Source organism: Raphanus sativus, unplaced genomic scaffold, assembly GCF_000801105.2.
Source record: "Raphanus sativus cultivar WK10039 unplaced genomic scaffold, ASM80110v3 Scaffold2853, whole genome shotgun sequence".
Taxonomy (NCBI): domain Eukaryota; kingdom Viridiplantae; phylum Streptophyta; class Magnoliopsida; order Brassicales; family Brassicaceae; genus Raphanus; species Raphanus sativus.
In genome coordinates this window covers 1-13470 of record NW_026618160.1, presented here as the reverse complement: position 1 = coordinate 13470, position 13470 = coordinate 1, and the positions used below count along the sequence as shown (strand labels likewise).

General features: G+C 32.9%; 2 pseudogenes; one reads left to right on the top strand and one right to left on the bottom strand.

The window, feature by feature from the left end:
- Positions 1 to 8615: 8615 nt before the first annotated feature.
- On the top strand, positions 8616 to 10954 carry LOC130506064 (CBS domain-containing protein CBSX1, chloroplastic-like; annotated as a pseudogene).
- Positions 10955 to 11452: 498 nt separating this feature from the next.
- LOC130506063 (ethylene-responsive transcription factor RAP2-10-like) lies at positions 11453 to 12404 on the bottom strand (annotated as a pseudogene).
- Positions 12405 to 13470: the final 1066 nt, after the last annotated feature.

Below are 13470 nucleotides of genomic sequence, written 5' to 3'. Positions count from 1 at the left end.
TGAACTTGAATTTGAGAAAGATCCGACCCGTTTACCCGGTGAAGAATAAGAAAACTCTTCAGATTCTTCTTGTCTGAATGTTTTGTGGGGTGAGTCGTTTAGATCCCACATTTTTTATGTTCTAAACCTTTTCTTTCTTGTTTTGATGTTTGAGGTTTCAAACTTCAGTCCTCTCTCTGGTTTGATTCTCCTCAAGGTTGTAATCTAAATAAGAGAGAGAAACCAAACAAAAAGAGCTAGAGAGAGAGAGCGAGAGAGATGTTTCAGAGTTTGCTTCTTGATGACTTTCATTTTTATCCTTCCCTATATATTTTTACTTCCAGTGCCCTTTCTTTCTCTCTCTCTCCACTTTTTAATAATATTATTCTCTCTCTAACCACTTGCTTTCTTTGGAAAAAAAATTTATATTCGAAACAATTCCTCGTATTGTAGTTTCTTTATTTTCTTATAAAAATATTTCCACTTTCATTATCAGCCAATGCATACAAATTACATCATCGCTGATTAATCAAAGATTCCATTATTAGTATGTAATTTCATGTTTTAAGAAACTAAAAGTCGACGGCTTGGTTTGGCAATCAATCTATAAAAGGTATTTTCTTCAAGAAAATGAATAATTTGATAGATTAATGAACCCACCCCACCACAGATTGGCCAAAAATTATATACTTTACCTCTTGGCGCGAAGCTTTTTCTCTGTTTTCTTCTTCTTTTATGTATGAATGAAAGTTAAGGGGATACAAAGACAAATACATCACGCATGAATCTATATATGTTAATGGTGTATATTTATGTACAATAAATATGTGTTCTCATGATAGGATAGATTAAAATAGATAAGATATTAAGCTTGATACTAAATACAAAAAAAAAGTTTGATACCAAATATATAATTTATTTATATATATGTTTATTTATAGCGAAGTTCCAAAAACAGCCGTTTCTTGAAGGCAAGCAAGTAATATTGACTCCCACTATTGTTTTTTTTTGGCAAAAGACTCCCACTATTGTTATAGAGGAGTTGTTAGCTATAAAATACTACTAATAATATTTATAGGTTGTATATATTGCTTATAAGGCCTTATTGGTGTCAGTTTTCTACTGCAATTAAATACTTTGCCCACAACTTTTACTGTGCCTGAGAACATATAAATCTGTTGATCGTTAATGGTTGTTACAACCAAGGATTTTTAGATAAAATAATGTCCAACGTATTCCTAAAAATAGTCTATCAAATTATACTAAGAGCATCATTATTGGTACTTAGCAAAAGTCCTTAATACACATATATACATAACATATAAAGTCCTTAGCAAATAATTATATACTTGGTTATTTGACTATTTGTTTGCATACCAAGTTACCAACAAACTAGATATTCTTTTGATAGCTAGTTCGTTTGATCCAAGTTAGGCAACATTGTTTGAATGAAATTGTTATTTACAAACGAGTAGTTCTCAATGCTGTAGACTATTCTGTCGCTAAGGATAAAATATAAAAAAAACCTTTGAAGAGATTTTTAGGGAATTGTTTTTTCTCCAAAATTACACTAGTGGTCAAGTGATCATGTGACATCAAGATTTAGTGCAAACTGAAACTAATCAAGATTTGATTATATGGTATAATTTATATCCAAAACCTTCAATAGGAAACTTTAGTCAACATAGATGAGCTGCAAATAACACGTTCCTTCTTAAAAATTGCGATCCCTTAGGGCAAATATCCAGATCAAATTGCTGAAAATAATCTTTTCCAGATCCCATACATTAGTTTAGTGCATATTGTTACATTGATTTTTGTTATTTTACGCATTCAGTTTGTTGTCTTGGGTAGCCATAAAAAATCCTATAAATTATAATATAGCATAGACAAAAAAATAGATAACTAATGGTTTACCTATGTTAAATTGCTAAAATGCAATTATATTTCGGTGTTGTTGTATATTTTACTTAGAAACTTTAAGTTATCCCCACCCCACCAATCCACCATAACCTCGATCGGTTGTCCACTGTCCAGTACAAATATATAAATTAGAATACGTAGAACGAGTGGCGCTGAACAGATCAACCCGGGGTAACTTGAATATACGATGAGAATACAAGGATACATACACATATACAAAGTGAATACTTACATCTAAAATAAAATAAAGGAAAAAATTGGTTATAGAGAAGTATCAAAATAAGGAAAAAGGAATTATGAGAGGAAAAGGAAAATGTTACCAGAAAAGATCAATCCCTTAGTACGGACAAACTGAGGGGTCCACTTTTTCTTTCTTTCATCCACCGATGCTCTTTCGTTTCATCTCTTACCTCGTATTTTTTTTCTCACACGCTCTACTACGCAAGTGTTACTCGATCCCTCATAACACCCGCGCGTGCTCGACACCACCTTGGATCCGAGACGCCGTTTAGTTTCTTCTGACCACAATGCTGGAGCCAACTATACTTTAGTTTTGTAATAAGATTGGATTGTTAGATTCGTATATTTGTTTGTGAGAGAAATCGTCATGCTTGACATCGTCTTCATCATTTTCTATTCTTAAAAATCCTTAAAAATCCTAAAAATCCAAAAAAACAGTTTAAATAGAAACCTCCACAATAATCAATAAGGAAATAAAATAATTTTTAATAAGAGAAAACAATGCAAGTAAAAATACAGATGGAGAGAAAAGGAGAAGTACTGGTGTCCGAAAGGGAAACATACAATTTTATTTCGTGCTTTTGTAGTTTGGTCCAAAAAAAAAGACTGTGGCTAACAAAATTTATACAAAAAAGTTGCCAAATCACTACCCACTTCGTGAAATTACCACCGAGTTATTATTATTATTATTATTATTATTATGTGCAAGTATTTTCTTATTTAAGGAATGGATCATAGGAATCCAAGAGTTAAATGTTTGCATCAGTGTATTATTTTCTTTTTTCAAATGTTAATATAAATTCGTCAAATGTTTCTGGTTTTTAAAATTAGATAAAGTTGCCACCTGGTTTATTTTATTTTTGTAACCACCCATATTTTCTATAATTTATTCATTTCTTTAACAGTTTACAAAATTGTTTCAAGGCCATAATTTTTATATTTTTTTTTTGTTCTTTTTTCAAACATTTTAATTCTTTTATATATAAAAACTACTAAGCAAAACCAGTGAAACATGCAACAATATCTTTAACCTAAGCACCTAACAAGCTTTTTACATGAGACACGCTGTACATATTTTGAGTGGGATGCGATAACAACATTCCAATAATGGGTTTCGTTGAACATGTTGCTTTCCTCAAGTGGAAACTACTGCTCTTCTCTCTCAACGTCCCACTATCTCTCTCTCCCTGTATATTCTATACACAAACCCATATGCATTATATTAGCATACCGAAGCTGATTTGTTAGAGATGTGATATGTCTGTGGCTTGATCTTATACATACATAATCATATCTTTATGTACACTATAATATTACAAAACATATACGTATATGTCGATAATAATTAAAGCCCACGGCCCACCTTTCAGAGAGATACTCTGTCCAACAAAAGGCCCACAAAGGACCACCATTATTCTCAATCACCTTCGTGATTTTTGTGTGTAATCTACAACAAAATGCTCCCAGATAAAACAAAACTAAAGAAAACAAAGTAAAATTCTTAGGGGCTGTTATTGGTTTGATTTTAAAATAGTTTTTGATGATTTAAAATTAAAAACAGTTTACTGAATTTTAAAAGAGTTTTAGATTTTCTTTAAAATTTTGTGAAAGAGTTTTATAGATTATATAAGAGATAACTATAAACTTTTGTAGAGTTTATCAACAAGTATTGCGTAATATTATGTTGTTGTATTTGTTATTATCTTTATTTTTATATTGAGCATTCATTTCTATGAACTGTTTCCTTATCAAGTCGTAACAGTTTAGAAGTTTTCCAAAAATTTGCAGATGTGAAGGTATGTAATAGATTGTTGACTTTGTTTCGTCATGCATAAAACTATTGATAGTATGTATAGTTTCTTAATTTCAGAGATGACTTTTGAAATATTTGGTATCACACTATGTTTTGGCTTTTCCCGGATCTATGTTCGATTATCAAGAGATTCTCGTTTGTATTAGGGATAGATTTACTGGTTCATGTTATTTTAAGTTGAATTGTTTTACTTGGCAAGATCACCCATGATCGGACGTTACAAGATATATTAGTTATGAGAAATCTTTGAGAATACATGATTCAATGTGCAATACTTTAATAAAAAAGATTTATGAAGAAAAACGTGGGAAAATCAGTAAACTAATAACAACAGATTCAAAATAATGATAAATCAGTTTTTTTCCTTTCTTTTTGAATAACACAAGATTTTTATTGATTTTATAAAATAATGAATTCAATAACTCTAGATTTTCAAAAACTTTTAATACTTATTATAAATCCTTTAAACTATAACACCAGACTTTAAAATAGTTTTTTAAGTCTTAATGCAATAACACCTGAATTATTAAAAAATACAAATCTCAAAAAACTCTTATAAATATAGAATCCAATAACACCCCCTTATTTTCGGCTAATATTATTAGACCTTTATACTCTCTCGTTATGCGACATATATAATACGACAAAATGTACTAAAAGAAGAGTTATTATTGTATGTAAGATTAAGTAAAAGTACAATCGATACCGTAGGAAATCATTATACAAATCTACAAAGACTTATTTGATGTCGAAAACAAATGTAGGCTTTTATATCTGTTTCCTTGGAAATTAAAATACAAATTACGTTCACACAAGCCGCAATGAGATACATGTATATGTTAATATGCCTAGTACATTAACCAAAACATAAATAAAATAATCAATGCTACATCTACCTGATTCTACTTGCCTATGCTCACATAGTGTGGACGAGTAACAATAAATTCAATTTCTTAGTACATAATTGATTTTCATATGTCATAAATGATGCAGAAAATATTAGCTACTTGAACTAATAGATCTACGTAGACCATACATGTATAAATTAATATACCCAACTAGTAGTTTGGATTTGATAGTAGTGATTTAAATGCAAATCAAAACTGTGGATCTTGTGGGGTAATGGGTAAATATACTCATTCGCCACTGGCATAATATGATAAATGATAAATCAATCATATACAACGTTGTTATGTATTTAGGAGATAAGGATTTACAACTAAGTGCATATCCAAAGGTTCTAGATATGTCTAAGGAATGACTGGTTTCTCCACTACCACAAACAAACGCAGTTTTTGCGGTTCGTAGCGGTGTTGGGCGTTTCGAAACAATCACAGAAAATGCTACAAATCGCTTTCAAACCGCTCCGAACCTCTTAAAATCAAAAGCTGGTTCTAACTAGCGTTTGCGGTTGCGGGCGATTGCGGAAGAATAAATTATTTTTCCTTAAAAACAAAATAAATAAAATAATACTAAAATATCCAATAAAATTTTTAAATTGAAATAATAGAAATTATAAAATATATACATATTATATTTTAATTTATATCATAAATTTTTAAAAACCAAAATATTTTCTATAAAACGTAAATATTGTTAATTTATTATTTAACATATGGTGCAATTGGTAGTTTACCAGTCATAAGAGTCTTGCAAACGCAACAATTTCTAACCGCTGTACCAGTCGTACAAATCTCTCGAAAATGCTTGAAACCGCAACCATCCGCCACCCGTAAACTCTCGCAACCGCAACTGCAACCGCTGCGATTAAACCAGTCAGACCTTAATTTTTAATTTGCAAATCTTGGAATCGCAATCGAGTCCGAGATTAACGAACGTGGAAAACATCGGACGGTATCGATTAAAATCTCTCTCTGTGAGTTGTCCAAATCTTGTTAAGCTTTCCCAAATATCCTCAAGTAGGATTCGTTTTATGTGATATTTTATCATCACTCAATGTGGGGGCCATGTGAACGGGCTGATAGTGGATAATACTCCTCGATGTCTTCACGGTAGGTAATTTTTATATGTTGTAGTTTGTTTTAATCCTTCCAATACAATTGGATGCGACTCGTGATAGCGAACTAATTTTCTACGTACCTAATGTATCTACAAGAAAATGTTAGATTAGCTAACTTTCGAATGACAACAAAATTGGAGTGAAAGCAAAACCAGCAGATGTAATTTTAAAAGTGTCAAAATAGGAAAGCCTTTGTTAAAAAGGTCGGAATAGAAACCTTTTTCTTTGTTCACTAGTCAGAATATAAACATATTACGTAGAAAAATGAGAAAAATTGACTTATTTGTCAATAAAATCGAATGTATTAGTAATCAATGAAAATTAAACAAACGAAGGGTAAATCACTGTATAGGAGAGGTTAACAAAAAAAACTGGGGGTTAAATTATTTGAGAGTTAACAAAAAATTCTGAAGGAGACGACAAAAAAAGGGACAAAGGGAAACACGTTAATGTGCAAATATAGAAAGGAGTCAGGAACTAGGTACGATGTCCATACGTTTTGCGGTCCAAAGACTTTCCATTTTTGTAAATCTTTGAAATTAACCCCCACTTGGTTTTCCCAAACATCATTGACACCGACGACACACACAAAACACTTTCTTTTAAATTATGTTTTTGTTTTTGTTGGGTACTATTTTGAAACCACACCCAAATACTAGTACGGTCCCATTTGCAATAATTCACGTTAGTTAATGGAGGGACCAACGAATTATTCCAACTTTTCAAGTTTTCACTAATATGGAATCATTTCCTTTTTCACTTTTATTTTGCTTTTAGTTTGCTTCGATGCTTCAGACAAAATAAATAAATCAGTGATGGACGGATAATAGGGCCTAACTGAGGTCAAGGCAAAGAGAAACACATGCAGTATGAATGTATGATTCTTTCTTTTTTTTTAAAGTGGTGAAAATATCTCATCAAGGGTAGTTGGCAGCTAACATGTTTAAAACGACAAGTTTTAAATACAACAAATTGCTGAATCTCACTAAAATAGCATGTTTAATATTCCGTTTCAGAGACAGATTTGTTTGTAAAATTTTTAGTATGGAAATAACGGACGAGAAGAGACTTTAACCTAATGATAAAAAGATTTTGCAATACAAAATGAAATATATAGGTTTTGCATTCATTGTCTATGTATCAAAATATTTATATGCTTTTGTATAGCAATTAGTTCGTATATCGTGATTCTGTGCATGCTATTTGTTTGTAATATTATTAGTATGGAATAACGGACGAGAAGAGACTTAAATCTAATGATAAAAAAGATCTTGCAATACAAATATAGAGTTATTCTTGCAAGGAAATAAAGTAAATGCAAGTTATATTATATTTTTAAAAATATAGAAAAATAGTAATTGATAAAAACGAAAATTTAAAAATAAATTTAATAACTTTTAAACCGTAAAAAAAATAAAAAAAATTACTAAACTCTAAACCCTTGGATAAATCCTAAACCCTTGGATAAATCTTAATCTCTAAAATTATAAAACACTAGACACTAAATGTTAAACACTAACCATTAATACTAAACCCTAAACCGTTAAACCCTTGTGTAAATTCTAAACCGTTGGATAAATCATAAATTCTTGGACTTATAACTTGTAGTTCATCTGAAGGTTTAGAGATTGATGTTTAAAATTTAGGGGTTAGAGTTTTGTATTTGTTGGTGACAGTGTTAAAAATATTTTAAATTTTTTTACAACTACTATTTATTTTTATTTATTTTTATCCTTTTTATTTTAAAAACATAATATAACTTAGTAATTATTTTATTTCCTTTTATAAAAGATACTAAATCTAAAATAAGACAATGCTATTGGTTGTTGTGAACCTCCATAGGGAGTGAACCCAAGAAAAAGTCCAAAATATATAGGTTTTGCATTCATTGTCTATGTATCAAATATTTATATGCTTTTTATAGCAATTAGTTCGTATATCGTGATTCTGTGCATGCTGTGGATTATTATTGATTTTTTTTTAAATACAATGGCCATGGTCTCATTTTAGGTAATGACCTCCAATAAATTATACTTATATACACCACATCTCTGCTGGGTTAATTGAAATAGAGTTCGACTCTACAATTCCACCTAGCGTGAGGTTTGAATGGACCAGTCTGGCCTTGGTGAACAAAATGACATTGATGTGTTTTTTAACTTTTTATTAGTTTTGACGTAGACGAAAAAAAATTAATAGTTAGAATATTATAAACTCAGTGAAGTCATTAACAAGCCAATATATCATAGAAAATTCGAAGGACCACGTAAACAACTTGAGCGATTATAAAAGCAACAAATTGAGTGTCATCGAAGGCAAGATCATTCGTGTAATTGGTCAAAAAGATCCTTTGAGTACTATGAACCACGTTAAACTAAACAAAAATTATCTGTCTGAATGGATCCGTCATTTTGTATTGGCGGTATGAAGCCTTCAAATTTTTCAATTTCACCCAATCAAAAAAAGTTTGAAGTTTTCTGGCCCAAAACCAACAAACTAATAAAGATCCAATTTAAAAAGTACGTAAAGGTGTGTGCCTGGTTCGAATTTCTTTAATTTATCGGTTTGAAACATAAACCGTTTTGGTTAAATGAATTAAAAAGAAAGAAAAAAAAGAGATAGTCACGGTTCTTCGCTTTTCCCAATACAAACGCAGAGATATCGTGATCTCTCTCTCTCTCTCTCTTTCCAACTCTTATCACTTCCGGCGATCTTTCCCTCCGACGTTCGATGGACGCCGTCGTCCATGCTTGTCCACTCTCCATCACGCGCCTACGCGCACCGCTCTCGGCTTCTTCTCCAACTCTTTTCCCGCCGAGATTCCTCTCCATCAACTCCACCTTCTCCCCCACTCTCAGCTCCCTCTCCAACTCCGAGGTCCTTCAGCTTCCTCCGCCGGCGCCACGTAACGGCGAAGTCCTCTTCGGTATGCTCTTTTGCGTCTTAGGTTTTTGGGAATTGTGATAGATCAGGTTGTGTTAGGTTATTAGATTCGTCTCTATTCACTATGATCGAACATGGTGCAAGTTGAACAATGAGATAGTGACGACATTTGTGCATTTGATTTATAGAATTGGATTGACTAAAGTGTTGTACAAGTAACCAAAGGGTTTGGTTTGAGCTTATAGGATGTACTTTTTTGAATGTTACTGTAGCCAAGAAGTGGAGTGTACACTGTTGGTGAGTCATGACTAAGAAGGATGACTTGCATGTGGTCAAACCTACCACCACTGTTGATGAAGGTATCACTCATATGTTGAATTATAAAATTAATTACAAAATGACTGTTACTGTAGCCAAGAACTGATGTGTTGTTATGTCACATATATCTATATTAATTCAAAATAAAATTTTATGAGAATATTTATATATATTGCCGTACTGTGTCCATATTTTTTTAAATTTTTTTACTGTTTTCCGTCCTCGTTTCTGTTCATGTATCCCTCTCGGTGTGCAACATAGGGTAACAGATTGCTTGGAACATGCAATGCTGTGTTTTGTGATTCAATTTTGTAACAACTCTTTTGTTCCCTTCTTAACAGCTCTAGAAATCCTTGTGAGAATAGGATTACAGGATTCCTGTGATCGACCAAGACTGGAAGCTGGTTAGTATCCACCTTTGTATGCCTACTCATAGAGGTTCACATGAGTCCAAACCTAATCATTGTTGCTGCAGGTTGGGCTTGTTTCAGATTATGATTTGTTGGCTCTGGACTCCATCTCTGGTAAATGGGCCGTCTAACAACCTCCTCAGTGTATTTGGTTTCCTTTGTTTGCAAAGATATTTTGATTTGGTGGAGAAAGATGAAAGCTATTTGATCACATGGTGGTATAAGATAAAATATCAGTGTTATGATGATGATCTTGTGTCTCATTTGTTTCTAGATAGCACGCTCAATTGTGAAATGATCAAAAAGCTTCTTCTCTTAACCTTTGAATTTTTTTTTTTGGAACACCCCTTTTGAAATCTTATTTACTGTTTTTTCTTGCTTATCATACAGGTAGTGGAAGTACAGAAAATGCCATGTTCCCTGAGGTTGACAGCACCTGGAAAGTATGTGGCCCTCTCTTTTATTATTAACAATTTTAACCCTGAATGATTTTCAGATCACTCATTCTTATGTTTCTCTCACGTTACCAGCAGTAGATTGTGTGAATTGGACTTTACTACGAAGTTTTTCTGATTAATTGACTCAATTACCATTGCACATAATTTCATCTAATTGCCTTCAACTCATATCTCTAGTTTAAGTAGACAGAACTCTGTGCAAGTGGATTAAATGTTTGACATAATAAAACTTCTCAATAAATTGTTTCTATGCATTCTGTATCTTGTAATGTTCTTGTATTGTATCATGTTGATCTGATTAAAAAAATTGCAGACTTTCAATGCAGTGCAAAAGCTACTGAGCAAAACCAATGGGAAGCTTGTTGGAGATTTAATGACACCAGCTCCAGTTGTTGTTGAGGAAAATACCAACCTCGAAGATGCTGCTAAGTTACTGTCTTTACTTTATTTTCAGTGCCGTCAATTATGTTCACCCTTCCCTAACTTGATATTCTTGTTTCTGTTTCCCACTAGAATCTTGCTCGAGACCAAATATCGCAGGCTCCCTGTGGTAGATTCCCATGGAAAATTGGTAAGGAGATTTAACATTCTACCCATCTCACACTTAAGTTTAAGTTGCATAATCTTTCTTATGCATCGCTTATCCTTTTTATATATTCCTCCAAATAAAAGGTTGGTATTATCACAAGAGGTAACGTGGTTAGAGCTGCACTTCAAATAAAGCGCGCTGGTGATAGGAACGCTTGAATAAGATACAAACAAAACCAAGAAAATAGGTTGTAGAGAGGAAATCAACATGGAACAAACATTATCCAGATAATAAGAGTGAGTGCTCAACAGTGTACCTTGTACTAGAATTATATTAACTTGTATTACAAGAGTTCCGCATCTTATGTCGGTCACAAGGAACTCAGCTTTTGTGAAGTCTGTCTGGTAAGTGGTAAGTACACTACTTACTTTTTTTTCTTACAGATCAGCTCTCTTTTTGTTTGATAGGTAGGTTATCAGATTCTTTTGGTATTTGATTCTCAATCCAATAATGCTTTTCAAATTATATTAATTTATAAAAAACAAAATTTAAAAATGACTTTAGCAGTTAGAACTTGGATAATAGAGACAGAGCTTTAGTTGTTAAGATCAGACAAGTTAAAGTAGACCCACTTACCATATTTGCTTTGTAGGACACTCTGCGACTCGGCTGCCCCATCTCTTAACTCGAAACACTCACTTCTGTTTCCTTAAGTATACTGCTTCTTCTGTTGCTATCCATTCACCGACGTGTTTCCATCCGAATTTTATATACTGTACATGACATCATACTCACTGTACTGAAGAGTTTGAACACAACCAAACATTTAACACTTTTACGATGATTTAAATTTAGAAAGGAGTGATCGAGTGAAAACTATTTATGGAAACATATCATTACACTAATAGTAGCAGTAGTAAAAATCAGTAATCACAAACTCAGTAAAGAGGTGCATGTTAGCAACCTCCGCGCATCATAAAGACAAACATTCTCTAAAAATCTTACTTCTACAACGTTTTTGTTTTTTTTTGGTTTGGTTTTAAGTGGATTCCCTTCCTAATCGTCATCTGAAGTTTCCGGGTCCGGTAACTTGTTTAATCGACCGCTTCCCATGACGCGTTACACCTCTTAAACCCTTCCTTACTAGTACACTCATGCTGACCATCGTTAAGACGATAATCACTATGATTAACACTATGATCATCATCCACGTAATCATGATTACCCACGTTGATATTGTTGATGAGATGCTGACGATTCCCTCCCGCCGCTTCTAACGCATCCACTTGCGCTCCAACCTCCGCCGCTTTTCTCCTTATGTAAGCCGCCGACATATCCCCACAGCCGTTTCCTCCCGCTACCTTAACGCCGGCTAAAAGCTCCGGGAAATTAAGCCGAGCAGACGGACCTCGGAGATAGAACACCGCCGTGTCGTAAGCTCTCGCCGCCGCCTCGGGAGTTGAGTAAGAGCCAAGCCAGATCCTCGACCGTTTGTTAGGCTCTCTTATCTCCGCCACTCCCCCACTTCCCCCACTTCCTTCCTTATCCCTTTATACGGTTTCTCTCTCTTCCTCGCCGTCGCAACCGCCGAAGTAGGAACAGCCGCCGCCACTTTCCATCACTATTCCAAAAACATAAAACAACGAAAGAATATCAACTTTCTTTCCGATCTAGAGACTTTCTTATAAGCAGAAAGATTTAGAGAAGGCAAGAAGATGTGAAGTTGACGGCGAAGCGATTACATGCGGAGGGAGACTGATGAACACGTGGGCCAAGAAGAGATGAGAGGAACACGAAACTGCAAAAGAGAAGTTCAAAAAAACCACCGACACTAATCTCTAACCACTTTCGCATATATATTTTTCTTACTTCTACTTTTCGTTTTCTCTCTATATATTCTAAGACAGAGACAACAATCTCACCTTCCCTGACAATTTAATATATACACATATAGCTAAAATAGTCTTTATTATTAAATGAGTCTTTGTTGTTTGGACGGAATTAAATATTAGTGTTAAATACGCTAATGCACCTTATTTTAATAAGCTCGTCGGCTCTTTCCATTGGACGGTTATAAAATTAATTTCTATATAGTATAACAAAATGATTTTAATTCTTCTTTTAATGTTTTAGTTCAGTATTGCATATTCCCCAATTCACAATTTATTTCGTAAAAAGTCTATGCCAGTTTCTTATTCGTTAGCTCCTTGAATGATCGTTTCTAAATTATATTACGTTATACAAACTTAAATACATAGTATTGAGTATGTATTGGACTATGTAGTTCAAAATGTCAAATAGTGTAAATTGTAACCAGATAAAATAGAAATTTGAAAATACTAGTACAAGTAAACAGAGGATATTTATTGATTGCATGGAACAGGAATAGTATTGACGTAGGGAGGTGGCTCGTTGTTGTGGAATTTTGGAAACAATAATAAATGGGATTTTATTTAAATTGTACTATATTAAAAAAATTATACAGAAAATGTTCGAGCAATAATACGTTAATTTACCTTGTTAATTGATTTGTTGCATTCAAATATTAAATAGGGAAGAGGCGGCCATGACACGCGTGTCTCCTTCCGTTCTAGGGACAAGATAGTGGGATTTCTGAAGTGTTTTGTTTTGTCTTTCTTATCTCCTATGTTTATTAATTTTGTCTTATTTATAATTTCAGTATTTGTGCACAGAGCCAGAGTCGGTCTTGAGATTTTCAGGACTCTAATCAAAATAATCTGTTTTTAAATATTAATTTCTCTTTAAAATAGTTTTAACTATTTATTTACTTTAAATAAGAGTCAAAGTTTATTTATTATTAAATTATACTAACGAAAAATATTTTCTGTTTTATAAAAGATATGAACTATTTTAGTTTTTAGTCATTTTTGAAATTT